Source organism: Caretta caretta, chromosome 4 (assembly GCF_965140235.1).
Source record: "Caretta caretta isolate rCarCar2 chromosome 4, rCarCar1.hap1, whole genome shotgun sequence".
Lineage (NCBI taxonomy): Eukaryota > Metazoa > Chordata > Testudines > Cheloniidae > Caretta > Caretta caretta.
Window position 1 is genome coordinate 34,960,489 of NC_134209.1, and position 23,650 is coordinate 34,984,138.

Here is a 23,650-nt window from a genome sequence, read left to right on the forward strand (position 1 = left end):
GTGTTGTAATTGAAATCAACATATTTGAAAATGTAGAAAACATCCAAAATATTTAAATAAATGGTATTCTATTATTAACAGCATGATGATTTTTTTAATTGCTTGACAGCCCTACTATTTATATTTTACAGCAGTGGCAGAGGGTCTTATCCAAACAGTAGGCAAAGCAGCAGGCAGATCCATGTTGTGTATTAGAAGAAAATCACTGAGAAAAGGAATACATTTTAACTTATCTGCTTATGACTTTTCTCTGAGTCTTTCTCACACTGTGACCCTTGAGATTTGTCTTTTTCCCCACTGCTCCTTCCACAAGTAAGCAGAAGACAGAAAATTCCTGAACTGTTGTTTGAATGCCATCATTAATTTCCAGTTTGTTTTCTCCTGTCTCCAGCAAGATGAAGGTTATATATTAAAAAGAAAAGTAATCGAAGCAAACTAATTTGATTCCTTTAAAAGAATTTTCAGAGAATAATACAGACTCACGTTAGCAATGGGAAGTGTGCAGTTATTAGTCTGCCAAGGTTATTGTCACCATCGACAACAAGTTGCTGACCTAAAAAAGGATCTACAGAAATCAACAGTTTGACCATCTATGTTGGAAGAGAATGAAGGTCTTAAATATTTATTAAATTTTGCTCAATACTGTTAGGAAAGAATAGTCGTTCTCTTCTTAAAGGCAAACTAGGGTATTGTCAGGGCTATCAGATTTGGGGTGAAATTCACTGAGCAGTAGCGCACCAGCACGTAAGTGTTGCCATGTGGTGTAAAATATAGTATTTTTCTTAAGGTCCCCTGGGAGGTCTGTGAGTATGTGAGAATCAGAACTTCTGTTGAAAAAAAAAACGGTTGTGGAGAAAAGCTTGAAAAGGTTATCTGTGCATGCCTTAAAGGCTTGGAAACCTGAAGGCAAATAAAAAGAACCCCATGTATATTACTATTATTTAAATCTCAGGCAATTTAAACCAACCTCATGATTTGATTTTCTGAGGCCTGATTCACGATTATTGAACATTTGAGGTTGGCAGTACGGTTTGTTACTTATTTTGATCATTTAAATCATGCACAGTCATTTTGCTGACCCTCTGCAGGGGGGGGTGGGATTTCATCCTTTGTGCCCACCTCAAATTTTCTAACACACCCTGACAGTTCATGCAGCATGACTTGGAAGGGTATGCAAAAAAGGAGACTTACCATAAGCGTCTGTCTAATCTACTGTTTTCATGCTGCCCATGTGCTTTCAGATATGGTGCATCTATTTGAAATATTTACCCCAATCTCATTTTTGCTCCTAGTAGCATTCAAACATGTTTATACAACCCTTTTTGGTTTTGCCATTTCCATTCCTCTTATTGCAGATTAAATTAATATAGACTGCTTTGTACAACTGTAGGCCTTGACTCTGCAATTGGATCTGTTCCTCTGGGGTCTTATCACCCACACCAATCCCTGTTGAAGTCAGTGGAACTCTGCATGGGTCTGCCAGTGCAGACCTGAATGTAAGACTGGGGCCTTTTTTATAGTTTTCTCAAGCCAAACTCCAAAACTGTACAGAGCTAAGAACAAGAGAGCAGATTGTATATAATATGATTGACAGACGACACTGGTGTTAAGAGAAAAGGAGTACTTGTGGCACCTTAGAGATTAACCAATTTATTTGAGCATGAGCTTTCGTGAGCTACAGCTCACTTCATCAGATGCATACCGTGGAAACTGCAGAAGACATTATATACACACAGAGACCATGAAACAATACCTCCTCCAACTGCAGAAGACATTATATACACACAGAGACCATGAAACAATACCTCCTCCCGCTGGGGAGGAGGTATTGTTTCATGGTCTCTGTGTGTATATAATGTCTTCTGCAGTTTCCACGGTATGCATCCGATGAAGTGAGCTGTAGCTCACGAAAGCTCATGCTCAAATAAATTGGTTAGTCTCTAAGGTGCCACAAGTACTCCTTTTCTTTTTGCGAAGACAGACTAACACGGCTGTTACTCTGAAACTGGTGTTAAGGATATTTTTTAATTTTTGAACATATTAAAGGATTTATAAACATTTAGACATAACACTAATTATTGCGGAAGAATTAAGTCAAGATACATTGTAAGTTCTTTGGGGCATGGGCCATTTTTTTGTTCTGTGTTTGTACAATGACTGGTCCATTACTGGGGATCATAGTATAGAACGATAATTAATTAATAATGAGATATGAGGTGAGATGTAAAAAGTCAAATGGATAGAAGGATGAAAAAAGGCTCTTCCCTCAGCAGCTCTAGTATTCTGGGGAAAGCCTTTGTATTGACAGTGTCTGGAGCCTGGCTCAGTGAGATAAGGTAGGGAAGAATTTACAAACAAAGGCCTGGTCTTACTACGCAGTACTCGTGTTTGACTTTACTACCATGAATTGTCTCAATGAAATAACAAAATTACTTGTGGTAGTAGATACAAGCACGTTCGTGAATAGTTTAATTGATTTCAATGAGGCTACTCTTGGTTGTGTAACTTTAGTGCCCTTTTGGCCAAGATGGAGTCTGCTCTGCAGGCAGCTCTGGCCAAGAAACAGTGCACGCAAGAATGCACAAGGAAAAATCCCCTCTACCCCAGGGGCATCTGTTCCAAATCCCTCAGAGTGAACACACACACCCCCAGGAAAAGTACAATGGATATAATAAAGGGAGATATTTATTTACAGAGGGATGAGAGGAGAAAAACAACAAGAGGAAGTATAGGGGGAGCAGTAGAACAGCGTTGCTTCCAAACCAAGGCCCCACAGGCCCAATGGTAGCACAGTCTGAAAGGGCAGACGCTGACTATGTGTCAGCACACAGAGTTCAGGAGTCCTGAGCAAAGTTCTAGTTCAGTGCTGAGTCTTGGGTTCTCCTGGTCGTCTTCAGCACCAGTGAACTTTCCCCAAGAAACCCCTCTGGTGCCCTCTTCTGCTGCTCTCTGCAAAGCCACACAGAGCGACCACCTCCCCGCTTAACTAACTAGCGGCCTCCCTCCTTATTCCTAGCGCAGAGTCACAAGCCCCAGTACTCACAGCCCCATGTAGCTCTGGGCGGCAGTGATACTGGGTCCAGCTCTGGCCTGTCCTTCTCGGGCGATTCCTCCCTGGCACAGTGCTCCTCCTGGCTCCTGTCCTGGGGTGTCCCCAATCGGCCACCCTGTCCTTCCCAGGCTTCAGGCAGGTTCTCTCTCCTTCACTTTTTTGTCCAGGGCTTCACGGCTGCAGCCCTTCTCTTCCAGGGCTCCAGAGCTACACCCCCAAGTTTCCCTCCTTTCTCTCACTGCTCCCCCTCCCCACTAGGAAAAAAGATTTAAAGGGGCCATGCTCTCTAAACCCCAAGGGGTTACACTCTCCCCCCCCAAAGAAATAATCCTTGATGTCCCCATCAAGGTGAGCAACTCTACACTATGGATCCCCAGCAGGAGACACAGGGCCCCCATTTGTCAAGAGCATTTCCATTATCCATCTCACAGGACCCCAAGGGGTGGAACAGGTTTCCCATGAGGCAACTTGCCCCTCGTGGCACCCCAAAGATCTGTAGGTCACTGGGTTCTCCTAAACGATCATACGTCAGCACACACCTGGGCTTCCCTTCCCTAGAGGAACGTCTAGGCTGGCTGTTGGGTATTGGCTCAGGTGACACCACTGAACATGGAGGCAAGATGATGGGTCCTTGAGGCACAAATTCGAGGGCATCTGGGTTTAAAATGGCTGTTTGCAGTACAGGGTTCTCTGCCTGCACCAAACCTTCCTCATCATGTTCTTGGGACGTCCCCACAGCGTCAGACAGTGGGGCCTTGGAAGTACTTATTGTGGGTTCTTCCCCTTCATCATCTCTTTGTGCTACAACTAGAGGATCCATTAGGGCTGGGGCATTCCAAACTGGATGAAGTGCCACAAGGCCGAGAATGCAAAGATATCGATCCGTCCCAACTTTGTTTTATCGAACATGTTTATCATCATAAGGCAGGTCTCCTCATTAAATGCAGACCAGTTGGAGTTGACCAGGGCCTGCTTGAGTTCTTTGATGGAGACGTAGCCACTGCGATTGGCATCCACTGTCTGGAACCAAGAAAAGGCCTCTGGGTCCACGCCAGGGGGCATGTTACCAGCAGGAGCCCTAGCTCCATAGGGTCCTGGCTGAGGGCACCATAGGGACTGGTAGATGGCTGCCCATAAGGCCCTCCTGGGGCTGGGCCTCCTGCATAAGGTCCCCCAGGAACTCCAGATGGTGCTCCTCCTGGGGTGGGATGCCCATAAGCCCCTCCGCCAGATGGTGGTCCATAGGGGCCTTCAGGTGTTGGGCCGCCATAGGAACCACCAGGAAGCAGCCTACTTCCATACTGGCCTCTGGAATAGTAACCGCCCTGCGGGGCACCTGGGGCTGGCCCTGCTGATCCGGGGTAACCCTGCCCGTACGGGTAGCCGGCCATGGCACTCTAAACTCCAAGGGGTTACAGTTTTAAAATCAAACTCTTGTGTAAGGTTTTGCAGGACTGGGGCCAGAAAGGATAGTAGAGAATGGTACCTTAAATGAATCTGCAGAGTTGTCTAAAGATGAGTAGTGATGTTTTTGCGCTTCTTTGTATGTGAAAGGGGATGGGTAAGTAACATTCTGCAGAGACTGAAGTGCGAGGACATGGCAGGCTTGAAGGAGTTCCACACCTTCACCTCCTTTGGCTTTGTGTTTTGTGTAAAGGATTTCATCATTAGTGAGGCCAAGGCAGTAGCAATGTGCAATGTTCCAGAAGTGATAAGATATGGTATATGGATGGATTTGTGGGGAAAAACCCAATACAAATAATAGGTAGGGCACACAGGAGTACTTGTTTCCATTCCTAGCTCTGCTAGTGACTTTCTGACCTAGTATAAACTTAAACGTTTTATGGGTATAGCTATTATAACAATACTGGCAAAAGCCTCTTAGTGTATATTGGCAAAAAAAAGTACTTTTGCTGGTCTAGCTTATACTGCTTTGGTAAACAAAATAAGCTAGAACAGCCAATGCTGTATAATTGCATTAAGTGCTGTATAATTGCACTTTTGTTGGCAGAGAAATGTTGCAGAAAAATCACACCCCTAACTGATGTTGCTATGCTGGGTAAACGTTTCCTCCCCCCCGCCTTCTTTTTCCAGGGGGTATGAGAACCCACAGCCCCCATGTACTTCAGTGAGCAACATGAGTGCTGAGAATCTCTGAAGATGAGGCAATTTAATCTCTCTTACTTCCTTTGCCTGGCTGCTACTGGGCTTAATTAAGGTGTATGAAATAGTTTGAGCTTGTTGCATGAAAGGCACTAGAAGTCCAAAGTATTTAGTCATTTGATAGGAGTGCAGGGAAAACATATTGTTTAGTCAGGCCAAAGAAAACTTGGGAAAGGAGATTTATCTTTCACTTCAAGGGTCCTGTCTTAATGCTTTGAAGCACCAAGGAATGGAGCTTGTATTCAGTACTGGGAAAGGATATGCTTACCTGCCTTTGCAACTGGAAACAAAGCTATCATATATAATATATAGATTTACATAATATATAGAGGGGAAAACAATACCAAGGAGACAGAATAAAATCCATGAAGTTGAAAGAGGAACTTTGGGGTCATTACCCCAGCTGATGTTAGATCAGCATTGCTCCAGTGAAATCAGTGAAGCTATGCTAATTTACACCAGCTGATGATCAGAGAAAACAAATATTTAATTGCAAGAGCACCCTATTTCTAACAAATACTTATCCAGTTATGTGTTCAGAGGGGATGTAAGGACGTGAGAAGAGCTACCAGAGCCAATAAGCAGGATAATTTGTGGCATCTTTTCTATGGACGTTAGAATTTATCACACAGCGTTTGAGCAACTGCTTAAATGGATTATGTAACTGCTTATTATCTGTGGGAGACCATACCATCAAATACTATCCACAGAGGGAAAAGGTGGCTGGGATTATGTGGCAAACCCCCCAGAATAGCTCAATCTTGTCTAAGCATCATAGTCCAATTGGTACATTTCCAAGCGTCCTCAAATTGTGAGTAGCACAGTTAAAATATGGGAGGAGCCAGATCTACAGGGTCATAGGTTTGAAGCCACCCATATCTAAAAATGAGAGGATGTTTTTTCCTCTCACAAGTTAATACCACTCAAGGCACCACTAGCTCATTATATGCATCCTGCAGAACACATCAGATTGGCAAATCCTTACATTCATTAGCAAAACTGTATTGATGGTGGGAGGAATATGTTGCCGGGCAGGGACACAGATGCATGTGTGAAGTAATTAATCTGATGATTTTGATCCATTTTCCCCTGCAGCCTTTCTGACCACACACAGTTTTCTGGTATTGGTTATTGCCCTTTCAATCAGATAACCAACCCACGGTACAGGATGAAGAGTATGATATAAGGCCATTTCTGAACATACTGATATTGCAGACCCCTTTGCGCAGGTACCTGCCTTCCATATGTCTGACCCAAGGGCAGAGAGCTTATGTCTCCAAATCTGACATGGTGTTATCTATCCGTTTCCCTTCTCTTTTGCCCTCCGGTAAGGATTACATTAAAGATGTTTGTATCACAATGCCAGGGGAAAAGCATCGTGTGTCTCCAAAAAAAGGATTGTAGAATGTTGATTTATGCAGATTTGCTGCTTGTCATCTTCTTAAGATTTTAATGTGGCGGTTTTGCATTTATTTTGCCTCATTTTTGTCTTGGGAAGGTAGGCTAACCCTAGGTCTAGTGCAAGCCATGGAGATGTTAACATTAACAACAAGTGTTCAGTTGCGTGACATGATCAGTTTACACTCTTGCAGAACCATAATTAACATTTTATTGAACTGTGTAAACCAACATCCAGTTTGGATTTGTAACTTGATAAACATCTGTTCCAAAAGTTGCTGCAGTTAGAAATTTCTGTGTAAAGTTCCTCTTGACTGGCTGGCTTCAGTACCATTTTGGAAGGAAATGCTTAGCGTTTGATCGGGGTCAAGCCCTTCGTTCTCACTGCAATAGAGGTAAATCACTTGGTCAGTGCAAACAAGGTTTTTATGTTGGATCTGGTAAGAACAATTCTAAAACATAACATGTGCTGTTCTATGCTAGAGTATACTCCATTAAAACAGAGAGCAACACTGCTTGACAATATCAGAAAACTCAAGAGGTGTCAAAGTTTAAATGCATCAATTTCCTTATCTGATGTTTGTGCCATAACACTTGCAAATGGATGGTATTTTTTTTAAATGAAACCAAAACTGTTTGTATATCTGAGTTATTTGGAATGTCCATAATTGCTGTATTGACAGTTCTTTTCAATTCTGCCTTGAGCTGGAAATATCCTTCATCTGTCTGTGTTTTTAACTTTTTTTGGCTGCTGAGTGACAATTACAAAGCCTGTAACCACAGCCTGCTTTGTGTATTGAGGTCTCAGGTAATCTTACACAAATGCATCAAACCCTCAAGGAATAAAATAGGGCTAGCTGCATGGATTTATCATATGATAACTTCAGAACAAAAGGTAGACACAGTCAAGGACACTGAGCGCTTTTCTGGTTCAGTATTCGTGATGAGCCGGTATAAATCATTGGGTTATATTGAAAGATAAATCTAAGTACAAATGTTTCCTGTATCATATGACTCATGGGATGCAGGTGATCTGCTATTTAGAATTTAGGCCTGGAGTCAGGACTCCCTGCTTCTGTTCACTCTACCACTGACTTCGGCCTGATTTCAAAGGTACCAAAGATCCATCCAAATCTGTGGATGCCCAGCATCTTTGAAAAGTTAGGCCACTAAACTGTCTGTTCTCAGTTTCCTCATCTATAAAATGGGTATAACAGTACCCAGATTTGGACAGCATTTTGTGCTGACAGTCTGTATGAGAGTCCCAGGACCGGAATGGCAGGGATATTATGGGTTTGATTTGAGGTGCACTGGCAGAGTTGCACAGGGGAGGGTATCATGTCTTAGTCCTTGGCTACGGTTGGCTCAAGTCAGCTTGTGTCGTTAAAGAGACACTGTCAACTTAAATATGGCCCAGAACTTAAGTTTTTCAAAAACTGGCTTGAATAAAGCCTAAGAAAAATAGAAATGGTTCCACAACTTAAAAGCAGTTGTTTTAAATATTTAACGGTAGTCCTTGAAACCCAAACATTACAACACTCAGAACCTAAAAGTGAAATGACACTATGAAAACTGGAAGAAATGCAAAAAAATTAACAAAGAGCACAGACAGTGACAAATAACCTGTTCTTTAAAATTTCTTTCACTTTCAGTGATTTAAGGTGTTTGTCATATAAGTAAAGACAATGTAACAAGCCGACAGTGGCAACTTTAAATTAATTTGCAAGTGAGAAATAAACAGAAAAAGAAATTTAACCTACATACACAATTTAAATCTTTTCTAGACTCTGGAGAAAAATCTTCCAAAATGTCTTTTTCGTTCTGCTGTCAGCTACATCTGTGCAAATTCATTGAAGTCTGTGGATGTGAGCAGAATTTGGGTTCTCACTTTTTTGATCTTCTTAAGCTTAGCTTAGCATGTTCTTTTTTTAATTAACGTTAAGGACACTGGTAGTAAAGTTGGTCAGAAAATGTGCTCTCCCCCTCCCCCGAGATTTTGGAGGGGATGGCGGGGAAGGTGGAGACATTGTTTTGTCAGTTTTCTACTTTACCAATTTTTTTTGGCTGAAATCCTAAATTTTTTAATTCGGAAATGCTGCCGTGATGGCTCATGGTGGGAGTTGTAGTTTAGATGTCTCATGCTCCCATCCTGCTCTGTATGCTAGGCTACTTCTCCCATGATCCACCATAGACTCTCCTCATGGTGAGTGGGAGAGCCATTTGCCTCATGGTTGTCTCTGGCCATGATTCACCTATACTGATGCAGAGAGGTGTAGGTTATATCTTGTGGTCAGAAGGGATGTACAGCAAGAGTGGGCAGATGGTTGGATCCTGGGGAGCAAAGGTTGCTGTGAGGACACATTGGATCTTTTTTAGGTTACAACATTTATCCATTGCAGACACATTAGAGAAGCTTCGGAGATTTTAAATTTATTTGTTCAGATTTAAGACCTGCTCCCATTGAAGTCAATAGTAAGTCTCCCTTGGTGTTGAGCAGGAGAAGGACAAGGCCTTCAATGTAACTACAGTTTTAGAAAAACTGTGCCAGAGAATTGGAAGAAGGTCTCTGAATGGAGATAACAGCTGATTTTTTTTTTCATTCAAAAGGAACTCTGCCAAAAGAAGTTATGACCTCACAAGCTAGAAGGTCATTGCATCTTGCTCCAGTTCTCTGAAGAACTTAATTTTCCAGAAGTATGCTCACAGTCTCAGATGATGACTAAGATTTAGATTCTTCATGAGAGACAGTGTCTCCAGTTGATGAATAAACATCAAAATAATCAAAACTGCTTAAGGTGGATGGTATAATCTCATATTGCTGTACATCATCTAATCTGCTTCTCTGATACTGTAAGAATTACCCCTATTGTGTATTTCCTAATATCTTGTTCGGGATGGTTTTTAAAAAGGTCTAAAATGACGTGGCTTGCATAATTTGTCTTGGGCAGTGACTTCCATAGAACTGAACTGAATATACTGGCAGTTAGGTTAGATTTACTTTTCATTATCTGCATTACTCTTAGTTGTGCCACTCTCTACCCAACCACACCAGTAAGTCAGGATGCACAGAGGTGATGATAGAAAGGAAGGTGGAAAGGGAATAAGTGTTTGTTGTACCAACAGAGATGCAAAGATACATACAGCCCAATCCCCCATAGTTGCTGTGGGAATCGGTTACAGTTTGATCACTAAATCTTCACATTAAAAAAAGTAGCATTTTTCAAAGAGGAAAGCCCCTACCTGTTTTTCCTGTTGGCTCTAATTTTGTTTGGAAAACATCCCCTTGTTTTTAACATTGATTGAGAGACAGAAGAGCCTGTATTAAATAGAGCTCTAGATTCCTCCCGTTCCCAACCTGCCTTGCTAAAAGGTAATTAGTCGTCAGGCTTCCCCTCTTTCTTCACTTTTTTCACCATTTAGGTAGAAGCAAACTTCCCAGTTTGTACTCAACAGAAATGTCAGATAACCTCTGGGTTAATGAGAAGGCCTGATTTTTTCTTCCTCTTTTCAGGAGGCCCCTTGACACCCTAACAGTAATTGTGGAGAAAAAGTTGAGCTTTCTGAAGAATATTAATGATCTGGAGGATGGTGTGGATTGCACCCTCAGCAAGTTTGCAGATGACACTAAACTGGGAGGAGTGGTAGATACGCTGGAGGGTAGGGATAGGATACAGAGGGACCTAGACAAATTAGAGGATTGGGCCAAAAGAAATCTCATGTGGTTCAACAAGGACAGGTGCAGAGTCCTGCACTTAGGACGGAAGAATCCCATGCACCGCTACAAATTAGGGACCGAATGGCAAGGCAGCAGTTCTGCAGAAAAGGACCTAGGGGTTACAGTGGACGAGAAGCTGGATATGAGTCAACAGTGTGCCCTTGTTGCCAAGAAGGCCAATGGCATTTTGGGATGTATAATTAGGGGCATTGCCAGCAGATCGAGGGACATGATCGTTCCCCTCTATTTGACATTGGTGAGGCCTGATCTGGAGTACTGTGTCCAGTTTTGGGCCCCACACTACAAGAAGGATGTGGAAAAATTGGAAAGAGTCCAGCGGAGGGCAACAAAAACGATATGGGGGCTGGAGCACATGATTTATGAGGAGAGGCTGAGGGAACTGGGATTATTTAGTCTCTAGAAGAGAAGAATGAGGGGGATTTGATAGCTGCTTTCAACTACATGAAAGGAGGTTCCAAAGAGGATGGATCTAGACTGTTCTCAGTGGTAGCAGATGACAGAACAAGGAGTAATGGTCTCAAGTTGCAGTGGGGGAGATTTAGGTTGGATATTAGGAAAAACTTTTTCACTAGGAGGGTGGTGAAGCACTGGAATGGGTTACCTAGGGAGGTGGTGGAATCTCCTTCCTGAGAGGTTTTTAAGGTAAGGCTTGACAAAGCCCTGGCTGGGATGATTTAGTTGGGGTTGGTCCTGCTTTGACCAGGGGGTTGGACTAGATGACCTCCTGAGGTCCCTTCCAACCCTGATATTCTATGATGCTATGAACATGGAATTATTTCCCCTGAGGCGCCTTCCTGTTCCCCATGACAGTTTACTCTGATACACACCATAAAAATCCTCTTTCTTGATGCTTGCAGATACCTGAAGATAGTTGTTGATACCAGTACTTATCTCTTACTCAAACTGTATGTATTTAGCTGTTAATCTAAATCAGTTCCTTCATTCCTTTAATTACTCTAGTGGTTATTCTCTGAATTCCCTCCAATTTTTCATGCCTTTCTGTATGAGGATGTTCAGCTGGTACTGCTCAGGGATGGTCAGTGCTCTTTTGCCTGAATTTGGTGAGATGCTATCTTAAAAAAGATGCTTTGTATAGGATTGATCAGCCATGGTGTTTGTAACTCTGGAATAAACTTGAATGTGTAACCAGAGATATCAAAGAGATTTGGTGTTGCCAAAAGAAATCACATGCACTTCCTGACTACATTCCAATATTTAAATATTGGAATCATGTATACAGATATTTCTAGGGTGGGAATATGTTTCACCCTTCTCCCATAAAACTTAATAATGGCTCTGTGAGCTCTGCTTAAATTTCTTTCCTCTGCAGAAGATGCCTTCCTGTTTTGTGTGGGCCAGTGCTTCAGTGACACAAGGAGGTTTACAAGAACTTTGTCTCAGACACCAGAGGTGTGAAGTTTGGATTTTTATTGTAGTAGATTTAGTAAAGTGCTTTGGAATTTCATATTGGCTGATTTTTATTGCAATTTTATGGCTTTGTTTGCTATTAAAACAACAAGATTTATGTTGACTCTTCGTCCTTTTAACTTTGCAGATTACTTTGAGTACAGTACTTTTCGAGTTCTAGGCTCAGAGAGTTTGTTGAATGACCATGCTGCTCAATGATTTTCTTAAATGCTTCTCATATAATTTAGATGCCAATTCCCAGTCAGAAAACCCTGTTTAGCAGCTGCTAAATACAGAGTCTCTTCTTTCAAGAACCTGTGCATAGTGTATATAGATACTAAGGGGAGTAATGCATGAGTATCAAAAGGAAAATTGACTGCTATACTTGGTAAATGTTGTTTAATGTTGGTGCGGGAATGAGTGGTCCCATATTGCCCTGAAAGGTGCTTAATTACTTCTTTAGAAGGGGTACTGCTGTTTAGGTTATCTTGCTGTATGATCTTTCTGCAGGGGTTTCATGCTTTGCTGGGAGAAAAAAATCTATAAAGGAAAAGATTTTAAGAATGCCTGAGGTGAAAGTGTATCTTGATTTTGTTGTTTTAAGTCTTCATTTAAGAACCCCGTTTAATCAACTTCAACACACTGCAAGACATTTATATTGTCAGTGAGTTGTTATTGTTTATATTTATATGATTTAAAAACAAATAAAAAAGTCCCACCAACCAACCAACAATTAAGATTGTAACTCTGTTTGGCAGGCCCAAAATTTGACTATTTACTATCCACACCATCATTCGCTGCCCTTTCGCCTTACTCAATTTGTGAAGCCCATGTTACTCTTTATAGTACAGAAGTATGCTGTTTGCTTTTTGAATGCTGCATTTAAAAAAAATATTCATGCCTCTGTCACTCCTCAGGCTATCAGCAAATGGTTAACACTGTGACCAAAACACATTCAGTTCCCCCGGTTGTTGGGAGTGAGTAGCATTGCTCAATGTTGCCACCACAGCAGTCAATTAAAGAGTCGTCAGTTTTCTTTGAAACAAACAAATCCTCCCACTGTGTTTTCAAAAAGTTTGTTTTCTAAGAGCCAATCAGTGATATTAAAAATTACTTCCTCAGAGAATTTCTGTTTCTGAAAGTGCAGTGATGATGCTGGAGGCTTGGCGCTCCATGAGTATACGATCATAAGTGAGTCTGAACAGAACTGCCACACTTTTAAGGGTGTCCTCAGAAACACTGTGGAGAAAATACATGTGTGAGAGGGAATGCTCCCACTTCTTCAATGAAGGGCCAGCAAAGACCTGCAATCTAAATTTCTGAGGCCTCCGACGTGTTCTCCAGCAAAATCTGGGGAGATTAGACTTGATCAGCTAAATATTGATAAAGTTAAAAATAGGGGAAGAAATAAGAATATAACAAACAAACCCTACTCCTAACCTTTTCTTCCAGTTATCTAAGGATTCTTTGTACACCGTAAAGAAAAAAATAGTAATATTTCATTTACTACCTCCTTTTTCAGATAACCTTTTAAGTACCGAAGTTCCCTGTCCATTTATTATTATTGGTACGGAGAAGGGGGAATGTTGTAAATTAAATATTTTCCCATTCAGATTTAGAGTTTGAGAACAATTTCCATATCCAAGCTAGTGAATGTATTCACATATTTAATTCTGAATGTTTGCAAGCAGTCAAAGATATAGTACTAGTGTGAAATGGTATCTCATATAACAAAATACAAGCATCCTACAAACATTTCAATTTTTAATTGTGGTATATAATTATCAGCTAATATGTCCAGCCCATATCCTTGGGTATGATTATTTCTGGTTAATTTTAAATAAAAAGAGAAATTATGAACTTGAAACTCATGTGAAAAGAGGTTTGGTAAGAAATTGTAGTAAAATTCTCTGGAATGCTTCAGAAAAATACTTGACCCAGGAACGTATTGTTTGATTTTTCTCATTTTATCTCATTGGATCATTATATGGTTCCTATATGTGAAATGCTTACTTTTGGTGTGCAATTTGTAGAACACAGATGATTCTGCCAGGTTTAAATATGAGTATGCCCTCCCCACCCTGCAGTCACTGTGTTCCAAGGCTCATTAGAGGGGTTATGCGGCTTGCATGAAGAATAGGAAGCCCTCAGCCCACATTTTAAAGCAGTCTTCAGTCCTGTGCAGCAGCAGCATGGTGACGACAAGCTTCCTGTAGCCCACACCTCCCCCTCTCCCCGCACGCTTGATGGTATTATTTTCCCCTAAACAATCTTATGTTCCAGTTGGGTTGGAATTTTGCAAAATGTGTTCAATTTGTGTAGCTATATAACAAAATTTGAAGTTTTGGGTTTAGAAAAGCCCATATATCTCAGCGGTTTTTGACCACCTGTGAAACCCACTATTTTAAGATTAATTTGATACAAAGAATTTTTCAGGAAGTATTCAGAAAAAGAGAGAGAGAGAGAGATGAAGCAGAGGAAAGAATAGTATATGAAAGCACTGGGCGTAATTCTGAACTTACTTACACTGTCCTCGTAGTGGGTGATATCCTAGTCCCGAAGTCAATGGCAAAACACCCATTGTCTTCAGTGGAGCCGGGAATTCACTCATGGTCTTCTGTGGAGTCATTCCATTTGTATATTGTTGTAACTAAAGCAGAAATTGGGATCCATTACATGAAAAAGTTTTACTCTTTCACTACTTCTTATAAGTAATTCTGAATGTTGACATTGATTTGGAAAAGGAGAGATTTACATATATTGAAAGTTCCATAACCTGGGTTATCATAATGGACTTAAGCAGGTTTCTGGGTATGTAACTCCTGGCCAAATTTTTTGACAGTTATTTGTTTTTAAGAAGGGGATGGGGTGAGAAGATATTTGGTCAGATTGTGCCCTGGGCTAGAGTTTGCAGATATTTGTGGAGGGGTGCACCAAGTTAAGCAGATGTGGTCAATATTCACCCTTTGCACCAATGAGGCCACCCTGCTATGGCATCGTTCCATTCCTAAAGTGACTCGGATTAGAAACTAAAGGCTCCGCGTCAGGGTAAAGAAAAGGATGAGAGAAGGAAAAAAAGAACACTTCTTTGGCCCTCTCTGTGTCACAGGCTGCTATTGGCATTGCTATGCTGCAGCTCCCCACATACTATGCTGCTGCTTTCGTCTTTCAGTGACAGACAAACCCAACATCACTCTTCACATGTGTTTTTACTGATTGATTGGCACTTGGCCGATTTAGCGGCTGCAGCCCACTACGTGAGAACTTCGATAGTGACATTTGCTTCTCAGAGAGAGTGGTAGCGTGGGGAATGTGACTGAGGCAGCAGGTAGAGTGTGGCTTTGACAAGGGGAGAGGCACAGCAAACCAAAGATTTGGCTTATGTTGTAAGGCCAGTGTCCTCAGTCCAGAGCCAGCTCAGAAAATTTCTGATGTCGGTTCTTTTTTCTCTCTAAGGTTAATTGGTCTCTGTGTGTGTGTGTGTGTGTGTGTGTGTCCACATAATCAGAGTTCCAGTGGAAGAAACAGAAGGCTAGTGCTGTGCAGTACTGCAGTAATTGCTAAATGGGGATCGTGGGTCCAGAGAGTCACAGAGGTTTTCAAGTCAAGCTTTCCAGCAATGCTCTGATGGACAAGCAGCGCATGTTCTGGTGCACACGATCTGTTTCTCAAACTGTCCTATCACACTGCATTCTCCTACTCCTTTACAATTACGCACACATTTCAGTCTGTTGGGAAAATGGCACAGTGTTAGATGAAATGCCATAGCAAACGAATACAGTGATGCTAAGTAGAACTATTGTAACAATTGCTTTCTCCTCCCTCACTTCCATTATCTTAAAATAAGAGTGGGACTATTAGAGGTTCCAGTTGTCTCCTGCACATTTTCAGGGCTGCTCCCTCCAGCCTCAGGACTTTTTCTTTCTGCGGTGTATGTGGTGGTTTGCTCCTGCTTTGATAGAACACACTTTTGGCTCCCAGATACCCAGTTGTGCCTAATTTTTGCTGAGTGTAGCTTAGGGAAAAGGGGTGGGAGGCAAAAGGGAGCTAGTTACAAGGTAGCTCCCTGATTCTGGAATCAGTTCTGCACCAGCCATGGAGTACATCCCTCCATCAACTAAGGATAGCTGGAGCATAGCATGCTCCAGCCTTATTCCAACATACCCTTTATGCTAGGACTGTGGCGTTAGTGATGTAGGAGCCAGCCCTATGTCTGCTGGGGACCCCTCCTAACCAGGGAAATCTCCAGCAAATGAGATCCAACTGCTTTCTGCTTTCTTTGTGTTCTGAGAGCAATGCAGTGAGAAGACTAGAGAATCAGATCCATAATTTATAACACTTAATATTATCCAGAGGTACATCCATACCTGGAATCCTGAACAGGTTTTTGCCTATTTGCATTTTAATAAATACCATACCTCTTTCTAAAATCATTAGGATCACACAGGAGGTTTTTTAAAAGTGTATTTAACAAATACATTTTAAAAACCTCTGTCAGATACAGTTGCATACATTCATTGTGTGTGTACCTTAGTGAAATCATGCATTTTACTGAGTCTCAAAGTAAAAACTGGGACACCTGTCATAGAGGTTGGGTGTGGAGGTCTTCTTTGTGTTCTGTCGGTCTTTGCTTCACAAAGGATTGTTTGGTGGGAGGCACAGGGGTATTTTTTTGTTTGTTTGTTTTTCTTTACTTTGTTTTTCTTCCTCTTGTTCCTTCCACATCTTTGTCATCTTAGTTCTCTCTCTCTTGCTGTATATTTGGGTGAAATATATTAAGGGTCGTATTCTAATACACTTCTTTGTGTTGTGTAGGTCTTTGCTTCACAAATAGCCCTAGTGTGGGGAAAAAAAGGCACTAATCAATACGAGTAAAGGTGTCACAGTCTGTCCCTAATCTTACAAAACATAAAGATAGCCTACTAAGTGATTGATTTTATTTTGCACCGTAGATTCATTTTTATAAATTCTTGAAGGCAATATATTTTTTCTATTCTATGCATATAATATATATTTTATTGTGTACTGCATCGTTACACCATGGGTCTAAACATGTTTCTTTGTAATTGTTCTTAGTATTAGAGTTTAAGTGATTTGGGACCTATTTCCTAACACGTGTGCCTAAGTAGTCAAACTTTTTGTTAGATGCAATTAGAATTTTCTCTTTTGATCTAATGTGAGACTCTAAAATGTTGTTGTACTTGGCTGCAGACAAAATTAATCCAGTCATTTGGGACTCCCAATATCAGCTTTCTGCAATATGAAGGTATAGTACCACTGATATTTATGTTTACGTACTGTCATCCCAGAACTCATTACAAGCAGAAACCATGAAGACAGTTCTCTGGCACTGTATACCAAGTATTGATGCATTTCAGAAATGTTGTGTGTACATTATGTACTTCAGAACGGCATTTTTACCCACAGCATAATGTAGCTACCCTCTCTGTGGTATGAAGGTAATGGGGGAGAAGAGGCAGACTTTCAGTGTTTTTTGTTAATTTGATATACAGATTGAATGAAAAAAACAATTGTGCACTGAGGTTATTAATACATTTTAAGTAACTCTTGTTTTTTTTATGTACTAAATTTTTTCCTTTGTACTGTTAACCTTTATAAATTGTTAGCCTTTAAAGAAATGTTTGGTTCATTTCCTGCTATTCTGTCTTCAGTTTAATACAAGCTTAACATGCTTCACCGGCATTTTATGCACCAGAAAAGGAGGACATAATTAGGGTCCAATCCAAATTCCATTGACTTCCCTGGGAATTAGACGAAGGGTTAGATTGTCAAAGATATTTAGGTACCTAAAGATGCAACTTGTGCAATTTTCAAAAGCACCTGTCTGTGTGTAAATACCTTTAAAAATCTGCCTCCAGCAGAATTTTCTGAATATTTAATTGAATCCATTTTGAGTCTTTTCATTGGGAATTGTAAAAACAGAATTTGCTTGAAGTCTTTATCTCATATCTTAAGCTGTAATTACTTAGAGGGACACTGTCAACTACCTATCTAGTCAGTTTTTAAAAAGTGAATTAAAAGTGCAATAGCTTCAGGTATGGCACCAGCTCCTGAATCCTTCTGCTCATATTTGTGGTTTTACAATCCTGTTGAAAAAAACCCTCTCCTCTGTTGCTGTATGAAAGACTCATAAAAACAGGGGAAACTTGCTAACAGTAATGTTAGGTGTTACATGTACTAACAGTAGGTAAAATATTTTCAGACAGAAATATGATGGTATTGTCCTAACATTACTTGCCTATTCTTTAGCCTGATCAAAAGACTTGCTTATACCCTTGCTTGCTTCCAAAATGAAAGAGAAATGTAATGTTGTTGAAAATTACTATCTTTTAATTACTCAGCATTTTGAATTACAGTAAAAGGTGAATCAAATACGTGTAGTTAGGAATGGAATAGTTGTGTTGCAAGGATAGGAAAACATATATAAAGTATACTCGACGGCTGAAAGAAGGGGACTTTATTGATTTTGTAGGATACAGAGAGTACAGTGAATGCGGTGCAGTTATTATTTATCAGAAAAATACTAGGGACATACAGGTGGTAGTAGACGGCAGACCACTAAGGCTTGGTCTACATTTAAAAGTTATATTGACATAGCTGCATTGGTCAGGGGTGTGAAAAATCAACAAAGCCCCCAGTGTAGATGCAGTGATGCCCACAGAAGAGGGTTTCCTCACATAGCTACCATTTGGGGAGGTAGTGTTCCTATACCAGCAGAAAACTCAGTCTGTTGGTGTAGGCTGCATCTACGCCAGGGACTAGATCTCATGGGGCCGACATAGCCTAAGGAATAGTGGAGATGTAACAGTGAAATTAAATCTACTGTACATTGGTCACCCTTCAAAAACTTGCCAGTTTTGTTTTAGATCACTTAGATAGTTGTACTTCAGTATTTCCTATACTTCATATTGGGAAAACAAAATACTGAAGTGAAGAGATCAAAAATAAATCCATCAACTGTTAGTGTGCAGCACATTGTTCTTAGAGCCCTGTTGAACCAAGGGTCAAATCAAGTATTTGTTGGGGTCATTCCCTGAAATCACCCAGCTGATAGCTAGTCCTTCCTCTTTCTTAGGGAGCCATGGTCAGTCTCCTCTACTCAGCCAATGGTCAAACTGCCTGAAGACCAGCTCTCAGAACCCTCCCCTCCCACCCAAAAGTCTATCTTCAGGTTTTCCATTACCATCAAATGATCAAACAAAGATTTTTAGGTGCCTAAATGTGTTTCAAATTTCAAATGTCCTGAGCTCCTAACTGCTCTAATTGATAAATCAGGTCATTTATTTAGCTGCCTAAATATGGATTTAAGAATCTAACTTTTGGTGTCCATTTTTTTAAAATCTTGGCATGCAGTCTGTAATGCGAACCTTCTCTTCTGCAGGGAAAGTTCACTGACCAGCTGAAGTTCTCAGATTTTGTGAATCCATTTCCCTCTGAAGCTGGAAGTAGGGTCCTACCCTTGGCAGAGCAGCCAGCTCTCTAAGGTCTGGCTCTACTCCTTTATGTTCAGTTACCTCCTGAATATTTACTGTATTTGGAGGGCCCTCATAATAGTCTTCACACTTCAGACACCTGCTGCTGAGGGGGGCCAATTTCAGTCCGTGAGCTGGGTTCTTAATTGCGTTGTGGCCCCTCTGCACTGCTCTGGCAAAAAAAGAGCCATAAGCCAGGGAGAAATGGCCCTCTGGGAATATTTCTTGCATGGGAGTTGCCTGGATGGATAGAGTGGGTGGAGCAGCTGTGTGCTGTCTCTCGCAGCCCATTGGGTAGCAGGTGTGCTAGAGGCAGATTGGAGAATGTATAGGAGGCCGCTAGAGCATGCTGTGCTCCAGCTAGTCTCAGCTATAGAAGGGCCTCTGGGAGCCACTGAAGGGGAGCGTAAGCTTGCGCAACCTGAGGTAGCACAAATTTATACCAAATGTCACCTTTGTCCCACCCTATATTCCTGCAGTGAGTTCAGCTTGGTTGGTCACAACAAAGAATCTAGCCTCCTGTATACAGGGCAGATCATTAATCCTTTCCTTTCCTGGTCCAACATGGGGTGTGTCCCCCATCACTCTCCCTATATCGAAGCCATGGTTCTTCAAAGATACCCTCAGATCCTGCTGTTGAGGTCTGTCACCGCAAAGAGCTTGGCTCCTCGTCCCTCACCATAGAAGGCACCTTTGTTGCTAGGAGGAGCAGTAAGTAGCCTAATTTCCCCCCCAACCCCAGCTAAACCATGTAGTGGAAATGTCTAGATTTATGCCTGGAGTTATGTCATCACGGTTCTTAGCAACTTTTGGCAGGTAATCTGGCATTATTCCTGGACCCTTTTAACTTTCCCAAGTGCAATCCAATTTCATGGCTGTACCAGCAGGTCAAGATCCTCCCGGGCCAGGGAGGGTCCCAGAACTAGTTTGCCCAACAGTTAAACCCTGCTCCAATTCTTACCCCGTATACCACATTGAAAATACTCTCTCCTTCAAGGAAGACAGATCAGCAGCTGCTAGCTGCCTGAAAAAGGCTAAAAGAAAATTCTCTCCTGGCTTGTCAGTCAAGAATCTAAAATAATCCTCCAACCCTTTCCCAGGTATATTTCTTCCTTCTGGTACCTTATCCCCCTTTTCTGACATCCCAATCCCCTCACTTTAGTTTTGGGCATATATTTTAAAACAAAATAGTTGGAGATGGGTCTGACCCAACTTCCAGGATCCAAACACTCCCAAACTTTGAAGTTTGGATCTCATTTTTATGTTTTTTTCAGCCTGTCCTTGTGTCTACAATATTCTGTTCCTTTCTTCTGTGTTAATCAGGGTGAGCTCAGTACCTCTGAGAAAGATGAGCATTTGAAATCCTCCTCCACTTCTGCTTTCCCAATTACTTGAAAGAACTCGCTTCTATGCTAGAAAGGTTGGAGGAATCATTGAGAATGTTAATTGAGCACCCTGGTTTTATGCCCAAATCTAGAATAGTTTATATGATTATCAGGTTGATATCTTTATCTTTGGGGAAGAGGCAGTCATGAAATGCCGAATCAGATAGTGAGTAATCTCGGCAGGGTCTGTGGCCCCTGAAGCCTTGAAAGCTCATTTTATCTAGATTAGGCTGTAAAGAGTTTATTTTTCTCTTCATAGAATCATAGAATCATAGAATATAAGGGTTGGAAGGGACCCCAGAAGGTCATCTAGTCCAACCCCCTGCTCGAGCAGGACCAATTCCCAGTTAAATCATCCCAGCCAGGGCTTTGTCAAGCCTGACCTTAAAAACCTCTAAGGAAGGAGATTCTACCACCTCCCTAGGTAACGCATTCCAGTGTTTCACCACCCTCTTAGTGAAAAAGTTTTTCCTAATATCCAATCTAAACCTCCCCCACTGCAGCTTGAGACCATTACTCCTCGTTCTGTCATCTGATACCATTGAGAACAGTCTAGAGCCATCCTCTTTGGAACCCCCTTTCAGGTAGTTGAAAGCAGCTATCAGATCCCCCCTCATTCTTCTCTTCTGCAGGCTAAACAATCCCAGCTCCCTCAGCCTCTCTTCAGGCATGCCTATGACTCTCATGGAAATGAACGGGAATTACACTCAACATTTATGCAGTGGGGAATAGATCCATTCTAATATTTCATTTAAAAAGCCCAGCGATAGAATTTGTTAAAATACCTGATGTCCTACTACAACTTGGATACAGTGGAATAATTTAATGGTTCCATGTCAGTTTTACTCTGATACCTTGTGTCTGTGACCACGGGCAGTTTGCCTGCAGTGGCCTTTTAAAAAATGTTCAGTATCAGCCTAACTTTGCTCCCACTGAAGTCAAACTCTTGCTCCTACTTGTTTCCAGTAGTGCCCACCATGTGCTTGGTGCTGCACCGACATATTGAAGGCATAGACCCTGCCCTGGAGAGCCTACAGTCTAAAAAAGCCAAAGCAAACAAACGGATGAAAGGTAGAAGTGGGTACAAGGTACACATAATGTACTTATTATGATGTGATGTTTAATAACACAATTAATTTTTGTTCACATATATTGACTATCTCCCGTTATCTACGTCACCCATGCCATTATTAGTAGGTACCACAGTAGAAACACCTCACTTTACCCATTTGTAAAATAGGGTTGGTAAAACCTACAAACCCCTGGGGGATCTTGTAAAGCTTGGTTAATTAATATTTGTAAAGTGCTGTCAATTAAGCATTTTAAGATACAATATGAAAGAAAACCATTATTTATAATGGGCCTAATAATTTTTGGTCCCTAAAGTTAGGTGTATATGTTTATTTACCTATTTAACTCATGGCTGTGTAAATATGGAGTTAGGCACTTAACTTTGGATGCACAAGTTTGAAAAATAGACCCTGTATTATTATTATTATTGCATTGATTTGATGGATTTATAAAATCTCCCCCTTGGGCAAAATAAGCAGGTGAACTTGGTTGCATGTGCGTAACTACATGTAAGCAAGCCCAAAGCATATAATTGGCCAAGCAAATGTTAAATGATGTGTGCCAGTTGCCATTTATGTACATTAATGTGTATATCTGCATGCTCAAGCAGATGTAGGTACACTTCCAGAGGCTGCCTGAAAATATTACCCCATGAATACGTTTATAAAGCTTTTATGATTACAGTAAATGCTCTCTTTGAGATAAGATAACAAGGTTTATTTTTCTTTTGTAAGTGAAAATGATCATAAACCTTTACATACCTGGAAGTATTTCAAGGTGTTTTGCACTCATTCATTATTCGATTGTAAATATTTTTAGCTAAATACTGCAAGCTAAAAATAACTACCCTCACTATTGGCTAAATGTTTACCATGCATAATTTCAGTACTACTCCCAAGCTGATGAAACAGTTACCAAGACTGACAATATGTTGTTTACTCCCACATCAATTCACTCACTGCCTAATTTAAAAATAAAATGGAAGTATCTGAATAATAATCATAAATAAATAAATATAAATATAAGTTCACTAGGTAGCGGACATATTCTCTGCCAGGTACGTCACAACAATTCTTACATAATAAGTTTCTGATATCACTTTGAAGCTCGTTCATATGGTTAGACTGAATGCAAACTGAACACACACTGTTCTCAAGAAAAAGTGTTGTCATTTTATCATAGATATTTCCGCACTTGAGCTTTTTCTCATTTGCGAGGAGGTAACTTGCTCTCAGAAACCTCATTTAATATTGCTGGCTTTCATAGTCACATTGCACTGTCCTCACTAGATTTATATTTCTCTCTTTGTCAGGTCAGGGGATTAACTTGTCACAGGATCAGCTCGACTTTCTCTCAGGAAATGGCACCATTATCCCAATGGCGTTCTGTTGTTCTTTTTGTATTGTGCATTGCACCGTTCTAACTCATCAGTTCCATGCAATGGCATTCTTAGTTTTCAGGAAAAGTTGCTGTAATCACACAGACAGCTCACTCACGGCATCAAAATCTTCAATTGTACATGCATTCAGATCCCTTCTCCTGCTCTTGTCTTGAACTGTTCACACTATAGAATTATAAATATACTCATAAACCTAACTATGCAATACTGTCCCTAGTATAGACTTCCATCTGCTCACCCTGTGGATCATTATAACAACATAGTGAGGAACCCATACACACATGGACTTGTGGTAAGAGAAAATGTAAAAGGTTCAGAAGTTTAGTCCAGATAAGCATCTAGAAATTTAGATGCCTATCTGAATTTTCCAAACATCATCATCATCAGTCTGATAATTGGGTTGGAAAGATTACTCCTCTTCACCCACCACCACCATCTCCTCCTCCATCTCACTTGGCACTATAATCACAGTATGCTAAAAACATGGGTAAAGAAGATGTTCCTTATGACAAGAGCGAAAATGTAGAAGTATTAACTTAAACAGCC

The 23,650-nt window shown here is 41.0% G+C and overlaps 1 protein-coding gene and 1 pseudogene across 2 annotated transcripts in view; one reads left to right on the plus strand and one right to left on the minus strand.

Annotated features, from left to right (window-relative positions):
• Positions 1–23,650, plus strand: part of BMPR1B (bone morphogenetic protein receptor type 1B) — a 353,771-nt gene that overhangs the window by 12,175 nt on the left and 317,946 nt on the right. The gene's annotated exons all lie outside the window — the stretch shown is intronic.
• On the minus strand, positions 3,872–4,443 carry LOC125635446 (peflin-like; annotated as a pseudogene).